This window comes from Cupressus sempervirens, chromosome 1 (assembly GCF_028749045.1).
Source record: "Cupressus sempervirens isolate cs-2001-9-10 chromosome 1, ASM2874904v1, whole genome shotgun sequence".
In the NCBI taxonomy this organism is placed as follows: Eukaryota; Viridiplantae; Streptophyta; class Pinopsida; order Cupressales; family Cupressaceae; genus Cupressus; species Cupressus sempervirens.
Window position 1 is genome coordinate 142,740,913 of NC_143118.1, and position 11,693 is coordinate 142,752,605.

The 11,693-nt window shown below is 31.3% G+C and overlaps 1 pseudogene; it reads left to right on the forward strand.

Annotated features, from left to right (window-relative positions):
- The first annotated feature begins 10,535 nt into the window (after positions 1-10,535).
- Positions 10,536-11,185, forward strand: LOC149576589 (germin-like protein 5-1; annotated as a pseudogene).
- The last annotated feature ends 508 nt before the right edge of the window (positions 11,186-11,693 follow it).

Sequence of the window (11,693 nt, forward strand, 5' to 3'; positions counted from 1 at the left end):
AGTAACTATGCTCTCTTTCCTCCTTAGCACCTCCTTTAGCATTTTATGCTTTCATGCTTGACCACCTCTCTCCCTCTTTTCTTCATGAACTTATGACTCCTTAAATAGAAATCTGATTTTTCCTTTGCCGCTCAATTCTTCTTCTCTAATTTTAGGGTTTCAAAATGGATTAGGTAGAATACAATGTATCTACCTCATAGCTTATTTTCATCTAGAAACTTCGTCAGTTGTATCCTTAAAAAATGTTTTACATGGTGTTCTGTGCCACCAGCTCATCATTTTTATCTTCCATTTAATTTACAAACTTCTAGATAACAACCTTGTTGGCTTAGATCTAGTGAATCTTCAATTTTCAAAATAATGAAGCAACTTGGCATTATTGTTTTTACTAGTGCTTGGCATCTCTGTGTTACTCGGCACTATTGGTTTTACTGGTGCTCAACATCTCTGTGTTACTCGGCACCTATATCTACTCGGCACTTGATATCACTTGGCACTTGATGTTTACTCGGCACTTGATATCACTCGACACTTGAAGTTTACTCGGCACTTGATATTGATCTTGCTCGGCTTCAACTAGGAATCTACTCGGCTTCAACTAGCTTTCTCGGCTCCCTCTCTCTAATGAACTTTAGTTAGGCTTTACAGATGTCTTAGCTAAAAACCTTACATCTTTGATATGTTTCAGTGTGCCCATTCTCTGTGTCTTATAGTATGTCATCAACACACTTTTTCATCAATTGCTTAGTTGATCCTTGTACTTCATTACAACATCATAACTTCAACCTTTATTTTGGTGTACTAGTTATATCTTATTGATTGCCTCCTCCTTGTCAATCAGCTAATTGATTGTATTTGGATCACTAAAGCAATTGTCATTCCTGCAAATACAAAGTTTGACATCAATGACAAAACAATGATTGAGAACATTCTTTACCATTTCCATATATCATTCCAACAACTTTCCTCATGATCTTTTCAATCATTTCCAACAAATATAACTCACTTTGCAAATATAGATCTCAATTTGGCTCAAATGCTAATCCATTGAAAGACCTACATTGTTATCGCAATCTTTGATTCACTTAGCAACCCTTCAACCAATCACACTTCACCTCTTCTGAATTCTTCTCAACCATTTGCTTAATTTTTCCAATTAATAGCATTAACAACTACTCCAACCTTACTAGGTTAGCCTTTGTACCTCCTTAAATAGGTAACTTAGATCTTTTTCCACTTAAAAACCACTATAGATCTTAGGGTTTGATCATATTCATCAAATCCTTCCAACATTTCATTTCTTCCTTTCTTCTCTAGAAAATTCTCCAAACTTGTCCTTGAATCCCTTGCATAGAAATGTGTAAACATAATTTCCCTTGATTTAAATGTTCCAAGTCATCCATTCTTATCTTCAACATGCTTTCCATGTTCCAAAAAATCAACTTTGTTGGTTGGAAATTATGATTTCTCCTAAACTATGAAAATATTTCCCCTCAGTCGACATTATGTTCCAACACTTGGTCATCATTAGGTTACTCAATCGCCACTAACTTTCTTTTTTGGCACATATGATGTCACTTGGTCACTATTGATTCTTGGTCAACACTATGTTTGCTCCGCACATATTGTGATTCGATCAACACTAGCATCACTTAGCATATACTTCAAGTTCTTAATATTCTACTTTGTTGCTTAGTCAAGCCTATGCATTTGGTCAATCTTTTATCACTTCTTCAAAGCTTTAGGACAACTATCTTCTTTACTTGTAACATCATTTAAAAAACTGCATTATCTTGTCAAAGTTTAATTAATCAAGTGTCCATTGTAATTTCTTCTCATAACTCAACCTTTCCTCTAGGTGCTTTTGTTATGACTAACTTCTCAAATCCTATTCATCAATCATATAGATATTAAGATAGAAAACTTTCTCACCAGTAAGGTTTGACATCAATGATAACATAACAATTATTTTGGTTGTATTTTCCAACAATCTCCCTCTTTGGCATTGATGAAAATAACCCTAGTTACCATGCAATCTAAAATATTTACTAAATTGAGAAAACTCCCTCTATATCTAGAATCAGATCTTGATTAATATCCTTATTTTTATTCTAATTCTCATATTTGTGTTAACAACCTCTTTCTTTTAGTTTTATTTTGATTCTCATCCATGTAGCTCACATAAGCTCCCTCTATCATATCAAATCACGAAATTAATCAAATTCTTCTATTTTATTGGAATCACCTTAGTGCTCTCTCTCTCTCTCTCTCTCTCTCTCTCTCTCTCTCTCTCTCTCTCTCTCTCTCCTCTCTCTCTCTCTCTCTCTCTCTCCCACATGTTCTCCTTTCTTATGAATATCTCACTCTTTCATTTTTCTCTGTCTGTCTTATGGTAACATCTTCACACTCCCTTTTCATGATAAACTCTCCCTCATTGAAAATAATGCCAAAAATGATTTATCTATCTCATGCATATTTTCATGTAGATATCTTCATGTTAGTTCTGAATTCATCCTCTATCATCTATGTATGACTAATACAACCTTTTTCTTCTTATTCCTTCACTACTACTTTGGGAAACTCCCAAAGTAGGACTGTCTGCATCAACTTGGAACATATTTTGATCAATTTATTTGATGCAAAGCACCATTTCTTCTTAAGTAGCCTTGTCTAGGGAAATCACCACTAATTTACCTCTTAGGTATCCATGAGAATCCTTAGGTAAATCTTTAGTAAAAGTATCAGCTATTTGCTCCATAGTATTCACATTCTCCAATCTCACTTCTTTCTCTTGAACTAGCTCTCTCAAGTAATGATACTTAATAGCAATATGCTTAGTATTTGTGTGCATTACAAGATTTGTGGATATGTTTATCACACTAGTGTTATCAAAATAGATATTAAATAGGTCAGTGATCTATTTCTTCATACCTTTCAATAGTTGCTTGATCCATATGATATTTGAACAATCCACTGCTGCTAACACATACTTAGCTTTAGCTATTGATTAAGGAGTGTAGTTTTTCTTCATGTGTGTCCATGAAACTAGTCTCTTTCCTAGAAAGAGTGCTCCTTCACTTGTAATTTTTCTATCATCAATACTTCCTATCAAAACTGAGTCAACAAACACCTTTAGTTCAAACTTATTATTCCTCTTGTAATACAATTCATAGGATAAAAGTACAAAGTTATGTCAACCTTTTAGGCTGACTTATCAAAATGGTCCTAAATTTGAGAATTTTTATCCAAAAACCATTTTTGTTCAAACATATCGTCTAGATAAATTCATTCTAGCTAATTTATATATGGTCTCACACTTTCCCAATTGAAAATGTCTATTAAATGTATGTTTTATACTAGTTTGTAACCAATTACAAAATAAATAAAATTATTTCAGAAAATTAACATTTCAATAACTCTTTCTATTTTTATGATTCTTTTTAGTAACATCTAAACACCATTTTATAGAGCTTAAAGTCAAGAATATTCTCATATAGAGTTTATGGTGTTTTAATTAGATATAGTATATTGTAATTAAAAAATTCTACAAGCATGTATTTTAACACTCAAAAAGATGTCAAATTTGAGAAAGAAAAAAATATTAAATCATATCAAAAAAAATTAATATGACATTCTAGAGGAGAGGTTCCTCTTCAAGAATGTATATTGTTTCTTATGGTTAGAATTGATTTGTTTTCAAAAATGTGGTGGGAGATGAAAACTATTAATTTGAAGTGAGGTGAAATTTGAATCATTATAAAAGAGAAAATGTAGGTCTAAAGTCAATTTTTAATTTTTATTGTTCTAGCTATATATGTTATCTATAACATAGTCTGAGTTCAAATGAAAATAAATTTATTTTCATATAGTTTTTTCGTGGGAAGTAAACCCCTAATTTTCAATTTTTTTCAACAACTAAAAAATTATCTATAAAAAAATAGGAAATATATATCAATTCTTATTCCAAATAATTATTAAAAATTATAATTCTTATTCCTAAACTTTGTCCATTTCTACATATTTCATCAATTTACTTTATTTTCAAATTATAAGCAATAATACCACTTTTATATTATTAAAGGTGAACAATTATACTTTTATTAGCCTTTTCATTTACAAAAGGGTGACACATGTTTGGGCTTTTACCCCATAATCTTCTATTCCTTTCAGATATCTCAGTATCCTTTTTACTATCATAATACAATTCTCCTTAGGACTTGCAGAAAATATTGCAACTATCCCAACTACTAATGCAATATTAGGTCTTCTATGAACAAAATATTATAGTTTTTCAATCATTAATCTATATAATGTGTGGTTCACATCAATAGAATCGTCATTCTTTGATAACTTATGTCTAGTGGTCATAGGTGCACTAACTAGTCTTGAATCTTCCATTCCAAAAAAATTCAATATGTCCTTGATGTATTTGAATTGGGTGATGGAGGTACCTTGCTTCATTTGATATACGTGTAAACCAACAAAGAATTTGATCTCACCAAACATAGACATTTCAAATTCCTTCTTCAACTCATTTACAAATAATTTTCATAATGCTTCCTTTCCTCCAAATATGGTATCATCAAAAAAGATTTTTGATAACAGTACCTCATTATTTTTACCATGCTTCAAGTATAGATTGTGATTATGATTAGTTCATGCAAAACCAATCTTCACCAAATAATTGTGCAAACTTTCATACCATGCTCTAAGGGATTATTTCAACCCATATAGTGTCTTGTACAACTTGCATACCATATTCTTCATGTTGGGGTCAAGAAATCTTTCTAGCTACTCTATGTACACTTCTTCAAGTATCCCATTCAGAAATGTAGATTTGGCATCCATATGGTATACCTTAAATCCTTTATAAGGAGAATATCCAAGTAGTATTCTAACTCCTTCTATTCTTGCAATAGGGAAAAATGTCTCCCCATAGTGAATTCCTTCTTCTTGTACATATCCTTTGCACACCAGTGTAGCCTTATTCCTTGTGACTTCACCTTTTCCATTTAGTTTGTTCCTCAATACACAATTTTTTCTAATAAAAAAAATTGTCCTTAGGTCTAGGTACCATTGTCCATGTTTTGTTCTTTTCTATCTAATCAATTTCTTCATTCATTGCTTATATCCAGTCCCCATTCAACAAAGCATTATTTTATAGATTTGGGCTCAAACTCATAAAGTAATTATGTCTCACTTATGAGTCTCTTTCTTTACATAATACCAAATTATTTATCATCATTCTTTGATAACTTATGTCAAGTGGTCATAAATGTACTAAATAGACTTGAATCTTCCATTCCAAAAAAATTAAATATCTCCTTGATGTATTTGAATTGGGTGATGGAGATACCTTGATTTATTTGATATACTTGTAAACCAAAAAAGAATTTGATCTCACCAATCATAGACATTTCAAATTCCTTCTTCATCTCATCTACAAATAATTTTCATAATGTTTCCTTTCCTCCAAATATGATATCATCAAAAAATATTTTTGATAGTAGAACCTCATTTTTTTTACCATTCTTCAAGTATAGATTGTTATTATCATTAGTTCATGCAAAACCAATCTTCACCAAATAATTGTGCAAACTTTCATACCATGCTCTAGGGGATTGTTTCAAACCATATAGTGCCTTGTACAACTTGCATACCATATTCTTCATGTTGGCATCAAAAATAAATTCTAGCCACTCTATGTACACTTCTTCAAGTATCCCATTCAAAAATGTAGATTTGACATCCATATTATATACCTTAAATCCTTTATAAGGAGAATATCCAAGTAGTATTCTAACTCCTTCTAGTCTTGCAATAGGGGAAAATGTCTCCCCATAGTCAATTCCTTCTTCTTGTACATATCCTTGCATACCAATGTAGCCTCATTCCTTGTTACTTCACCTTTTTCATTTAGTTTGTTCCTAAATACCACTTTGTTCCAATAAAAAATTTGTCCTTAGGTTTTGGTACCATTGTCCATTTTTTTTCTTTTCTATTTAATCAATTTCTTCATTCATTGCTTATATCCAGTCCTCATTCTCCAAAGCATATTTTATAGATTTGAGCTCAAAGTCATAAAGTAATTATGTCTCACTTATGAGTCTCTTTCTTTTCATAATACTAGATTCTTTATCTCTAATTACTTTCTCAAGTGCATGATGTCTTCAAATATTTTCTAGTACATGTTCTTTTCTTCTCTCTTCTTCTACAATTTCATCTCGAAAAATGATTTCAAGCTCATTTTCTCTCTAGTTTAGGTTCAAATTCATGTTCAACTTGCTTGTAAATTTCTTCTTGATGTTTGGCTCCTTCTCTTTGTGACTAGGAATCATTCTGGTGTTGCTTGACACCCATAGTCTACTGCTTGTCAACTTCTTGTTGCAACTCAAAATTCTAAATTTTTTGTTGATTCACAACTTTGTTCTCTTGTTAAGGTTGGGTCCTTGGAGCACCTTCATTTATATATATGAATGTATTGTAGTCTTCAAGTTCTATCTTGTATTTTCATTCTTTTTGGCATATTCAACAACTTTCACATTTTTACTTTCCACAACATTTTTAGTGTTAGAGTTCAAACACTTATAACCTTTTATCTTAGTAGAATAACCTAGGAATATTCCTTCACCACTTTCAGTATCAAGTTTTCCATTTCTAATTTCCTTTAGTATATAGCATTTACTACCAAAAATGTTTAAATACTCCACATTAGGTGCATATCTATACCATAATTTTAAAGGTGTAACATTTGTACTTTTCTTGACTTGTACTCTATTCAATGTATGAATAGATGTTCTCATAGCTTCTCTTCAATATTTATTATGGCACATTCTTCTCCATCATCAGTGTTCTAATATAATTCATGATTGATCTATTTCTCCTTTTAGCTATTCAATTTTGAGGAGGGGTCCTAGGTGATGACATCTATCTTATGATTCCTCTAGCATTGCATAATATGTTGAATTCATTGGAAATGAATTCTCCACCTGTATAAGGTCTCAATCATTTCAAACTCTCGTATATGTCCTTTTCAACTCTGGCCAAATATCACTTAAATAACTAAAAACCATCAAATATTTATTTAAGAAACATCACAGTTATCATTCTAGAGTATTCATCAATAAATAAAATGAAATATTTGTCTCCATAATAGTTTGAACACCAATAGGTCCACAAAGGTTAATATGAACCAATTCCAAAATATACTTAGATGGATATGTCTTCCTCTTCAAACTAGGCTTTGTCATTTTCCCAAATGACATTGTTTACTCATAAAATTATCAGGTTTCTTTAATTATGTAAATCCTCTTACTCTTTTCATCTTACTAATGTTAATCAAATTGTCAAAATTTACATGACATAACTGCTTGTGCCATAACCATATTTCCTCATATTGTGAAAACAAACATGTCTCATCTAGAAAAATCAAGATAGAACAAGTTATCTCTTATTTGATCACCATTTCCAATCAATTCATTGTCAACATCAAATATCTTATCCTTGTGATGAAATTCAACTCTGTATCTTGATTTGCTTAACTATGAAACACTCAAAAAGTTATAGTTAAGTCCTTCAACCCAATAAACAATATCACACTTGATCTTATCAGTCTGTTGTATTGATCATTTACCTTTCACAAGACATGGTACATCATTACCAAACTTAACACAACTACCCTTGTATGGTCCAATAGTCTCAAAGTTGCTTCTATCACTAGTCATGTGATTTGAACAACCACTATCAATTATCCATTCATCTCTTTTTTCTACATATGAAATTAATGCATTTTTCTCATCTTCATAAGAATTTACTTTCATAGAAATATAGACAACTTCTTCATCATTACTTTTAGATTCATTATCAATTTTTTCTTCAACAATGTAACAAGATTTCTTACCTTTTTCTCTATGGTCCTCATTTCTTTTATTATCTTGGTCATCTCTTCTCCCTTTGTACCTTGTTTCCCTTGTTTTATCCTTGTCTTCTCCACTAGGACATCTTGCTGATAATAGTTTCACAATCAATCTTTCCATATGCTCCTCTTATAGCATTAACAACCTCTTTGATTCTTCTACAATAGTGGACTATTTTCTCACCTTCTAATATTCTCATTTTATCAAACTTGCCTCTCAAACTCTTTGATTTTGCTCTTAAGACATTCTTGTATCCTTCATAGATGTTCTTAAATGTATCTGACATTTCTTTAGCAGGCTTGCAGGCTTTAATATCATCAAACTCAACATAACTTAGGGCTAATGCAATCTCCAACATAGCTTGGTTATGTTCTTACTTCTCTTTCGACTACTATGTTGTTAGAGGGACTATTTTTATCCACAAAATGTATTACACCTTCTCTAATTCCTTCTAGATGTAGTTTCATCAAAAACTTCCATGCATGAAAATTCTCTTTGTTCAACCTTGGCACCTCCTTTTTGTACGTCATGATCTGAAGCTTCAAGTATCTTCAAACTTTTCTCTACAATCACTAATTCTCTAATAGCAATTGTTAGAATATTTAGAATAACTAAGATGGGGGATTGGGTGAATCAGTTATCCAAGGTCCAAATGTACCAATTGAACAAACAAACGCTTAAACAACTTTAGATCTTAATATTTCTTAGCTTAGCCTTTATCATTAACTTTTCATAACATAAACTAGCATTCCACTGTCCTAAATATAACAGACTTGCAAAATGTAATCATTAAAAGCAATTCATCATAAATAATCATCCACACAAGTTTGACATTAAGATTTAATGTGGAAACTCAATTTGGAAAAAACCACCAGTAACATATCACCAATATTTTCGCTCTTTTAAAGTAAGCTCTTTTAGGAGTTAAGCTTGCTAAATGTTACAATACATATTGTTAAATGTGATCTTATTAAAAGATTTAATCACCCTATTAGGAGTGGTCTTGTTAAAGGACTTTAGAAAATTCCATTAGGATGCCACATTAATTAAAGGATTTATATATAATTGTTAGGTCAACCTTGATTAAAGGACTTCAAAACTGATACAATGTTAGAAAGTAACAATAGATTTTGATATGACAAATACAACTCACTTTACAAATTAAACTCATTGAATATATATAATATAAACATATGTTTGTGTGTGTGTGTGTGTGTGTGTGTGTGTGTGTGTGTGTGTGTGTTTTGCAGCCTCTATCAGAAAAAACTCATTACATACACACACACACACACACACATATGTATATGTATATGTATATGTATATATGTACAAGAGTTATTGTCACTTCTTAATCATAATAAACAAATATTATTTATAAATAATGAGAGTTAAATAAACATGTCTCTATGAAGACATGTCTCTTAAATAACATATACATATGCATTGAGGATATTGTTTGGAAGAGACATAAATTACAAATAATGTGAATACATTTACATCCTCTAGGAAACTCAATAGTTGCTAAGTGTAGTCCTGAAAACTATGATGTTGATATTGAATATATTTATGTAATCTTTTCTTAGGAGGTTTCAGGTCCCCATTTAAAACTTGGTTTTACCTTAATCCAAAATAATGCACATTGTGGGGTTCATTATGCACGTACTCATCAAATAATAGTCACCAAATCAAAAGATAGATACTTAAAGATGTCTAACTAACTATATAATAAAACCACGTAAATTGCTAAATTGTTTCAATACTTATCAATAAATTGTTCTACTAATAATACACTATGTGTACCAATAAAATTTACCATGTTCAAATCTTGGTTGGGGTTATTCTCTTCAACTTGGTATGCCTTCCACTTCTGCTAAGGGTGCTTCTTGCAAGGATATGGAAGAATGTTAGTATAAAGACTACCTTATTTTTTGTATTAACTTTTCCAATATCAGGCATGTTTTAAAAAATTGGTATTTTTGGTTGATCTTTGAGTCCTCCATGCTTGTTGTTTGACTTGGCTCTAAAAATGTAAAAATTTGATGAATTTTGATTTTCAGTGGGAATACTCCTACTTTTTGCAATTTTGAATTGCTCATCGATATAATGTGTTGTAAATATCAATGATTTTCACTTGTACATATTGCAACAATGTTGGGTTTTCTTTCTGGTTCTTTCCCAGTTGAGCTCTTAAACCAGATTTTTTATATATATATATATAGTGGCTCATCCACTTTTGCCAAAAAAAGAAGTTAAAGTATAAATTCCAACTAATAGAGCTTTAAGCTAATGTAAACTATTCTATAAACTTTTAATAGTTATCCATTTGATTCCTTAAATTTTCAAAATTAATAATTGAAAAGATTAGGTAAACAAAGAATAAGTGGTGATTAGAGCATGGCGACTGGCTTAGATGCCATCACCTGCACCTCCCAACACAAATTTTTTTGAAGTCATGTGTCAGCTGGTGAGAAAGAGATAATGTGACATTTCACTTGCATAATCTCTATCTTCTCTGCCTACTACAAAGTTGAACTATCCGACACCAACAACTCGAACATTTAATCACTCCACACACAAGCCAACTCAAAAATCTTTTGTAAATCTCATTCTCAACATCCAATGGCTTCACAATGTCTCTCTTAAATTCCCTTCTTTCTCCTCCTCTTAATCCTTGCCATTACAATTGCAGATCCAGATGTACTGCAAGATTTCTATGTGGCATATACAAAATCCTCCACAACTTTCATGAATGGCTCGCCTTGTCTGAGTCCAAACAAAACATTTGTAAAGCATTTCACCACATCAACTTAGGGCATTCCATCAAACACATCAGGCAACAAGTTTGGGTCATACTCACAAAAACATAGATATTGTCAGAGATCAACATGATGGGAATATCAATGGGTCACGCAAATGTTGGTGGATTGGTGCCACCTCATACACATCTTAGAGCCATCAAGATTACTTTTGTATTGCAAGGGAAATTACTTTCCGGCTTTGTTGATAGTTCCAACAATTTATTTTCTCACAATGTCAGTCTTGGAGATGTTTTTCTTTTTCCCAAGGGGACGCTTCATTTTCTTCACAATGTGGGTGGCACTCCTATAATTTTGCTAGCTACTTTTTAGCAATCAAAATCCTAGGGCATCTATTACTCTAATGGTCACTTTTGCTTCCAATCCAGCCATTCCAACTAAAGTTCTAAGCAAGGCTTTTAGGTTAGCTTGGAAGAGGTGGGGAAAGTAAGGAAGGGGGTTGGTGATAGTTAAAATTGAATGGCTTGGGAAAAATGTATTTTAAAGTAAAAAAATTCAAAAAAGTAAAAAATGAATTCTTTAGTGAAAATGAAGCGAATATTTTGGAAAATTTTGTGATGTTTACTCTTTAAATATCATTGAAATTAACATGAATTCGCACTAAAATTTTAGCAAAAACTTATTGTGTTTTCATAATTCTGAAAAAAAATGTCAAAAGTGCATTTTGTTTAGAGGATAGCCACATCCAAAATGAATTGGGTTTTTTCATAAAGTTGGTAAGGAGTGTGACTAGAATCCTTCTACTTTAAGAGGTGACATATATATGGATTTAAGAGTTAACATATATATAGATCTATTTTTTGTTTTTTGATTGAATATTTTCTCAATTTTGGTAAGTGGGCTAAAATGAGAAAAATCTTTTTTTTTTAAGAATTAATGTTACAATGTTTTTTTTAAAGAGTTGTAATGGGTTTAAGATACACAATCTTAAAATATATTTATGGTGATTCTTAATATGGAT